General features: G+C 40.1%; 1 pseudogene; it reads right to left on the bottom strand.

The window, feature by feature from the left end:
• Positions 1,884–8,235, bottom strand: LOC102180813 (annotated as a pseudogene).

The following is a 9,552-nucleotide window of genomic DNA, read 5'->3' on the forward strand; positions in this document are numbered from 1 at the left end:
CCTTTCCCATCTACCTTTTGATTTCCCATTTTCTTTACCAGGAATTACTGCTAAAGCCCTAAAGATGCTGCAAAACCAGCCCAGCAATATCACTGACTTCTTAGCAGAGCCAGTGAAGAGATTGCCCACATCCCAGATTGTTTGGAGGCTGTTTCACAAGCTGAGCATCCCTAATCCAGTCACATTGCTCCAGTCTCAGTCTATTTGGAGAATTTTATAATTCAGGGACCTACTAGGGCATGTTTGTAAAGCCAAATAATTAATGAAAGGATAGTTACTCTAAAAGGAAGAAAGAATGGTATCTCATTTTTCAGATAAATGTGTTTTTGAATTCAGCTTTCTGATCTACTCGGTGTCTACATGACCAATTGGACAATTGTCCAGAGGCCTCAGGCAGGGACAGATGCACACCAGTATTTCTGCCATTCAATTGTTCAGAGTGTTTATGATACATGGGTATCCTGTGGGTCAGCTAGTAGGCAGCTCACTGTGGGCTGTTTAATTTTCTCCAGATGGTGCTTGCAGAGTGAGGGAAACAGAGAGGCTCTGGTGACTACTGCAGGTGGGGAGCTATGGGTTTGAGAACATTTCCCTTGATTAAAAAAGAAACTATGAATTTGGGGATCCCTAACTTGTAAATGTCCTGGTAAATCTCCAGGATACCCCTCAAGGGAACACTTGTCAGTCAGGGGGAATTTCAGATCAGTCCATCTGGACCAAGAGAAGGCTACAGCAGCACCATGCAAGTCAGTGATGTCAGAACTTTCCCTCTGGTTACCATCTACCCTGTTTCAACATGGTCCAAGGAATGAAGATCCAGAGAGGGAGAGAGAAGGAACCTTGCAGAAATGGACACATCTGCACTTCCTGGTAGGTCCCCTGGGCCTCAGCAGGGGAGAGGGAAACACTGAATAGGCTGAATATGAGATGGAGCTGACACTTGACTGACCTGGACTTGGGAAACCCAGAGTGATGGAATGCGTGGAATGGCTACAAGGTGATGCAGGAGATGAGGATGCAGTGGAGAGTGGGCGACGACAGCCCCTGGGGAGGATGAGCCAGATCACCTTTGCATCTGCTGTGGTCTCAGCCTTTGTGTCCCCCAGAAATTTCATATGATGAAACCCTGATTCTCATGGTTATGGTAACCCTAAGTGGGGCCTTTGTGAGATGATGGAGGTATAAGGGTGGAGCCTCCTCAATGAGATATGAGTGCTTTTATATATAAGAGACACACAGAGCTCCCGAGCCATCCCCTGTGTGAGGATACAGTAAGAAGTGTATGACCAAAAAGGACCCTGCATGACCACACTGTGGAAATTCATTTTCATTGTTTTTAAGTCTGTGATATATTGTTATAGCAACCCAGAAGGACTAAGACAGCATCCTAACAATCTTTAGACAGTTCAATAAACCTCATACTATTTACACAAAAGTGCAAAGCACTTATCTTGTTTGGTTTTACACTGTGATAGTTGGCTGACAGTTCGTGGCTGGCTTTCATAAAGAATCCTGAGAATTCAATCTTCTTGGTGGCATGACCAGAACCATGAACAATTGTCTAAATCTTTGATTCTAATAACTTGACCTAGAATAATTGGCTGTGATTCTTACATAATCTCTTAGTGGTCTTCTTTGTAATGCTAGGTTCTGCTATTTGTGACTAATTTTAATAGGCGCTTCATTCTCTCAATGTAAGAGTGGATTTTCTTTTGATTTTCTCTTAAATTAAGATAAGAAGTGTTAACAAAATGCCCTCTCAGATTTTGACATCTCTAAAGCTTCTGTGTTTATTTTTTTAAGGAAAGACCCATTACAGAGCATGCATTAAAAAGCTGTAAATTTTAAAATAGCTTGCTATGGGATAGATCATTATGACCATCTCAGAGCTGGATGGGATGGATGTGAATTTGGCATATTTTGCGGGTTTGGCACACTAGGATCTTGATGTACATGTCAACTTTACAAGAATTCCTGCGCAGGCAGTGGAACAGGTTATAAAATTCAGAATCACGCCTATCTTCATGAATGGATGTCAGGGATGGGAGTCCTGACCAGGTAATGCGAGCCTCCTATATCGTCTGCAAGACTGGAACAATAATCTGAATACCCAAATGATAATGACTTCTTATGCGTTTTATTAGTATTTGCTTATCTTTTTTTTCTTCTAATTATCAAATTAAGATTTGGGGAAGACATATGAATATAAAACTCTCTAGATATGAATTTGGGAACCAGCCTATGAGAAAACTGTTAGAAATCTAAAAAGTAGAAACATAACACAAGTTTAATTTTAACATTTTCTTTTCTTCCTTCCTACTCTCATCCGTTGGTTTGAGGAGAACAGAGAAAGAAGACAAGTGGAACTTCAATAGCAGATGTTCTGGGATACTGTATTTTTATTTTTTTTTCAATTTTTTAAAATTTTTACTTTACTTTACTTTACAATACTGTATTGGTTTTGCCATACATTGACATGAATCTGCCACAGGTGTACATGAGTTCCCAATCCTGAACCCCCTCCCACATCCCACCCCATATCACCTCTCTGGATCATCCCCGTGCACCAGCCCCAGGCATCCTTTATCCTGTATCAAACATAGACTGGTGATTCATTTTTCACATGATAGTATACATGTTCAATGTCATTCTCCCACATCATCCCACTCTCTCCCTCTCCCCCAGAGTCCCAAAGTCCATTCTATACATCTGTGTCTCTTTTGCTGTCTTGCATACAGGGTTATCATTACCATCTTTCTAAATTCCATATATATGTGTTAGTATATGGTATTGATGTTTTTATTTCTGGCATACTTTAGAAAAATGCTGATCTTGGAAATTCTCTTCTCTAGTACTAATACTCTTGAAAATATTTCAACCTCCTGTGCCCAGGAAGAGGCAAGCTTCTGGTAGAATTGTGTGCAATGCAGGCAAAGCTGCACATGTCAAAAATTGCAGTGAAATTCTGATTCCTTCACAGTAGAATCTATCACTATGAATGACTAGGCTCCTGCTTTATGTAGTAGCAGTCTAGCATATAGAAGTCATGAATCTTTTTCTTACAAAATGAGATATTTCCAAACTCATAATGCATTACAGAGGTCACCTCTTTCATTCATGAACAAAGCAAGAAAGCCCTCTGCAGGATGCTCCCCTTGCTGAATTGACTTTCTATGAATGCTTGAAGTTTGTCTGACATGTTCTCAATCTCTATGGCGCTTGATAGGAAAACCTCTGACACTTCTTTCATACTAGGGTTCCCTCCCCAGTTCACTACTACTAGCAGAATTGAGCCTGAAAATCCCAGGGGCTGAAGATCTCTGGTTAATATGCTTGATTTTTTTACAATCATGAACTGTTTTACTGGTAAAGAACAGACAACTGAGTAGGATTAAATATACTAATGCACATAAAGTGCTTAGTAAAATGTGAGGCCATGTAGTAGATCTCAATATATTGAACAATCCCTCCTCTTCTTCCTCTTTGTCCTTTTTCCTTTACTTGTTCACCCTCATTAATAAATGAGCTTAATAGAGGAAAACAATGCCGGTATCATAAGAAGTTTGTAGAGAGAGAAAGAATTTTAAGGGGGGATGCATGTGAAAATAGTTTAAATAATGTTAGGAGGAAGGATAATGCACAAAATCAGAAAGGAGAGATTATAACAGTGAAAATTTGGAGTTGCCATAAGTGATTGAGGCTTGATATATAAACTGTGTTGTCGTCAAAACAGAGGCAAATGTTGCAGCCATGAGAAGTAAAACAATGTTTTATAGGCCATTGTGGGGGAGACGTACAAATTAAGAATAAAATGTGACAGAAGAGTCATTGAGAATGACAAATGAAGGAGGTATAGGAGAAGTAGAAGAAGAATCAGGAGAGCCTTGAAAGGCAGATGTGGGAGCATGGGTGGTGCAGTATAGGATTCCCAAGTAGGAGTCACTAGTAAGAGGAAGGACTCAAAACTGAGGTGTGTTTCTTACATATTTATGAATTTTGCAATCTTATATTTTACACATGGAAGTTCCCATTCATTTCCTGTTTTCGTAAAGAATAACAGCTGCAATCCTGTGTCTAATGCATTGGTTGAACTAAAGTTGTCTGCATGGACAATCAATAGATCTATTATTTATGTTGCTACTACAGAGGGACCAGAGATCACATTGCCAACATCCTCTGGATCATGGAAAAAACAAGAGAGTTCTAGAAAAACATCTATTTCTGCTTTATTGACCATGCTAAAGCCTTTGACTGTGTGGATCACAATCAACTGTGGAAAATTCTTCAAGAGATGGGAATACCAGACCACCTGACCTACCTCTTGAGAAATGTGTATGCAGGTCAGGAAGCAACAGTTAGAACTGGACATGGAACAGTAGACTGATTCCAAATAGGAAAAGGAGGACATCAAGGCTGTATATTGTCACCCTGGTTATTTAACTTCTATGCAGAGTACATCATGAGAAATGCTGGACTGGAAGAAACACAAGCTGGAATCAAGATTGCTGGGAGAAATATCAATAACCTCAGATATGCAGATGACACCACCCTTATGGCAGAAAGTGAAGACGAATGAAAAAGCCTCTTGATGAAAGTGGAAGAGGAGAGTGAAAAAGTTGGCTGAAAGCTCAACATTCAGAAAACGAAGATCATGGCATCCAGTCCCATCACTTCATGGGAAATAGATGGGGAAACAGTGTCAGACTGAATTTTTTTGGGCTCCAAAATCACTGCAGATGGTGATTGCAGCCATGAAATTAAAAGACGCTTACTCCTTGGAATAAAAGTTATGACCTACCTAGATAGTATATTGAAAAGCAGAGATATTACTTTGCCGACTAAGGTCCCTCTAGTCAAGGCTATGGTTTTTCCAGTGGTCATGTATGGATGTGAGAGTTGGACTGTGAAGAAGGCTGAGCACTGAACAATTGATGCTTTTGAACTACGGTGTTGGAGAAGACTCTTGAGAGTCCCTTGGACAGCAAGGAGATTCAACCAGTCCATTTTGAAGATCAACCCTGGGATTTCTTTGGAAGGAATGATGCTAAAGCTGAAACTCCAATACTTTGGCCACCTCATGCAAAAAGTTGACTCATTGGAAAAGACTCTGATGCTGGGAGGGATTGGGGGCAGAGGAGAAGGAGACAACAGAGGATGAGATGGCTGGATGGCATCACTGACTCGATGGACATGAGTCTGAGTGAACTCCGGGAGTTGGTAATGGACAGGGAGGCCTGGCGTGCTGCGAATCATGGGGTCGCAAAAGTCGGACACGACTGAGCATCTGAACTGAACTACAGATCTTTAGTCATCCCTTGATTTCACTCATGCTTCATCAACTGCATAATATAATTTCTCTTCAATTGATTACGGTTCCTCCACCTTTTTCTACATGTACAGTTACATAACCTCTAATAATCTGAAGTCTGGTAACCTACATACTGTCTCATTTGATCCGATGAAAAACCCAGGGTAAACTCACATTCATCTGGTGAGCTTTATCTGTTTCTTCGGAAGTATGGAAAAAATTGGTGTGGCAGCTGTTGGTTGCATTGATATAGTACTGTTTGCCCTGGGCATATTTTTCATCCTGAAAGTGATCAGGCAGGAAGTTAGGGTTGTTGGGCATTCAGTAGATGAACCCATTAACAGAACATTAACATGTTTCATAGACGTGTATTTTTTTTAACAGGGGGGCATCACAAAATGTGAAAGTCTGTCTTTTCCTACTCTTCTATACCTTGTCTCTATAAAAATGATTTTACGTATAACTTTTCTAAGTTTAACCTTTTCCCTTCTGTGTTCTATTATTATCTTTTTTTTTTTTTTTACTATTTAAACCAAATATAGTAATATGTACCAATATTTGGTGCCTCCCAGGGGATGGTAGTAATAAAGAATATTCCAGCCAATGCAGGAGATATAAGAAAACTCAGGTTTGATCCCTAGGTGTGGAGCATCCCTTGCAAGAGGGTACAGCAGCATACTCCAGTATTCTTGCCTGGCCAATCCTATGGACAGTGGAGACTGTTGGGCTAGAGTCAGTAGGATTGCAAAGAGTTGGGCACAACTGAATTGACTTAGAATGTATGCATGCACCTATATTTAACCATTTAATCTTTTGTCTACTTGCAAGAGTTGGGAAAAAAAAAATGGGCAGTCAAAATGGAGGATGAAAGAAAATCTAGTGAGTAAAAAGAACTGCGTGACTTTAATAGAAACCTTTAGCACCGCCTTTTATTAGCTGTCTGTTCTACTGTGTTCTCCCTGATTGACTGTAAAGAATTAACATACAACTTTCAAGTACCTTCCTCAGAAAGAGAATAATTGTTTCCAATTGTAAACACCCCTTCTATTGTAGCTCGAAACCTATTCACTGCAAATCTTAAAACAATAATTTGTAGCATTAAAAGAACTACCAGTATTCGTTTTTGTGATCGGGATTCAGCTTTGTTTAATAAGTTCCATCTACCCAGTTCACTGCAGAGCATGTCTCATTTATTGGCTATTTATTCTGAGCCTGGGGAAGAAAGCCCAGAGACACTGAAGGACCAGAAAATCAATATGCTTCCTTTCCCCAGTCCCACCTAAAAGTGCTTTGTGTCAGGTAGTATTGTGCACTGAATCTGTGTTCTTCTAATTAATGTGTTAGAGACCTAACTGCCAAAATACTGTGTTTTGAAAAGGGTTCCGACTTTTTGGGATCCCATGGTCTATAGCCCACCAGATTCCTCTCTCCATGGGATTTCTCAGGCAAGAATAATGGAGTGGCTTGCCATTCCCTTCTCCAGGGAATCTTCCAGACCCAGAGATAGAACCTAAGTCTCTCACATTGCAGGCAGATTCTTTATCATCTGAGCCACCAGTGAAGCCCATTAATGGTAAATGAGCTCTTAGGGTGGAACACTCATCCAATAGGTTTAGTGTCTTCATGAAGCGAAACACCAGAGAATTCTCTCTGTGTCTTTGTGTCTTTTCCTCTATCTCTCTTCCCCACCCCCCACCATTTGTGAGGACTCACGGAGAAGCCAGCCTGGGAAGAAAGAGTTCTTACCAGAACCTCACCTTGCTGGCACCCTGATCTTGGACTTCTAGCCCCCGGACTGTGAGGAAATAAATTTCTGTTGTTTATTCCACTGAATCTAATGTATTATTTTATGGCATTCCTACCTGACAAATACAAAACCATTTATTTTGCTTATTTAAAAAAGAAAATGAATGAAAGGAAACTGAAAAAGTTATTGCACTTCTTAGGAAACTTTGAGATTTCACAAAACTGATCCTTTCTTCAATTTCCACATCTTATGAGCTGACAGCTTCTTTGCCCAAGAGAGTGTGTTATTGCAGCCTTCTTGTTTAAAGGATAGTATAGCGCCATCACTTAGGCAAAGTTTACTTCTAGGAGCCTGGTGGGCTACAGTCCATGGGGTCGCAAGTGTTGGACACGATTTGGCAACTAAACCACCACTACCATAGTACTTACAAACTCCTTGAACATTATTGCAAAAAGGTTATGGAAGTTGTGGAAGAGCCTGGCGGCATCAATAAACACGTTTGTAAGGGATTTCAGGGAGGTGACAAACACGTCAGGACCGCAGGAGGGGCATAAGTTGCCTTTGCACAAGAGCAGATTTGACATGACCAGCAGCAGCAGCAGGCAGAACCCTGTTTAAATAAAAACATGAGCCATTCTGAAATGATCTATTTGCCTGAGGTTATCAAATCAATCCTGTGGAGGGAAGCCTTTATTTCTCTGTTGCTCTGAGCAGGAGTTGTTGCTGTAGAAGCTGGGGTGGGCAAGAAGGAGTGCCTTCTGTGTAAAATTTAGGTGGATGATGATATTTGCACAGATAGATACTTGGAGAAGTAAGTTATTTCCTGTATTTTTGAATTGCTCCCAGAAGTATTTCTGTGCTGTGCAAACATTTGGAACTTAATTCTGAGCCAGAGTGTTTAGGGCATTCTTTTAAGACAGTTTAATATTGGGAATCTACAGACTCTGAGCAGCAAGGCATTCTAGGAGTTTGTAATTTTTTCACTCTACATTGACTAATGATTGAATTTTATACACTGAAATGACAAGAAAAGTCCAGTTGTTCTGTGAGGTTTCCATCACACTGGGGTAAGGGTAAACACGTGACTGACTGATCACTATTATTGAATACAGAGAGAATACTAACAGAAAAAGGATACTGTACCTTGGATCTGCTCACTCACCTTCGTAACCCCATGCATGTCTTTGACACTTTCCCAAAAGCTTTATTTATTTATTTATTTAATATAATAATGTATTACTATTATTATTTTACTTTATTTTACTTTACAATACTGTATTGGTTTTGCCATACATTGACATGAATCCACCACGGGTGTACATGCGTTCCCAAACATGAACCCCCTTCCACCTCCCTCCCCATAACATCTCTCTGGGTCATCACCGTGCACCAGCCCCAAGCATGCTGTATCCTGCGTCAGACATAGACTGGCGATTCGATTCTTACATGATAGTATACATGTTACAATGCCATTCTCCCAAATCATCCCACCCTCTCCCTCTCCCTCTGAGTCCAAAAGTCCATTATACACATCTGTGTCTTTTTTGCTGTCTTGCATACAGGGTCGTCATTGCCATCTTTCTAAATTCCATATATATGTGTTAGCATACTGTATTGGTGTTTTTCTTTCTGGTTTACTTCACTCTGTATAATCGGCTCCAGTTTCATCCATCTCATCAGAACTGATTCAAATGTATTCTTTTTAACAGCTGAGTAATACTCCATTGTGTATATGTACCACAGCTTTCTTATCCATTCATCTGCTGATGGACATCTAGGTTGTTTCCATGTCCTGGCTATTATAAACAGTGCTGCGATGAACATTGGGGTACATGTGTCTCTTTCAATTCTGGTTTCCTCAGTCTGTATGCCCAGAAGTGGGATTGCTGGGTCATAAGGTAGTTCTATTTGCAATTTTTTAAGGAATCTCCACACTGTTCTCCAAAGTGGCTGTACTAGTTTGCATTCCCACCAACAGTGTAGGAGGGTTCCCTTTTCTCCACACCCTCTCCAGCATTTATTGCTTACAGATTTTTGGATCACAGCCATTCTGACTGGTGTGAAGTGGTACCTCATTATGGTCTTGATTTGCATTTCTTTAATAATGAGTGATGTTGAGCATCTTTTCATGTGTTTGTTAACCATCCTTATGTCTTCTTTGGAGAAATGTCTATTTAGTTTTTTGGGCCATTTTTTGATTGGGTCGTTTATTTTTCTGGAATTGAGCTGCATAAGTTGCTTGTATATTTTTGAGATTAGTTGTTTGTCAGTTGCTTCATTTGCTATTATTTTTTCCCATTCAGAAGGCTGTCTTTTCACTTTGCTTATATTTTCCTTTGTTGTGCAGAAGCTTTTAATTTTAATTAGATCCCATTTGTTTATTTTTGCTTTTATTTCCAGTATTCTGGGAGCTGGATCATAGAGGATCCTGCTGTGATTTATGTCAGAGAGTGTTTTGCCTATGTTCTCCTCTAGGAGTTTTATAGTTTCTGGTCTT

The sequence above is a fragment of the Capra hircus genome, chromosome 18, assembly GCF_001704415.2.
Source record: "Capra hircus breed San Clemente chromosome 18, ASM170441v1, whole genome shotgun sequence".
Lineage (NCBI taxonomy): Eukaryota > Metazoa > Chordata > Mammalia > Artiodactyla > Bovidae > Capra > Capra hircus.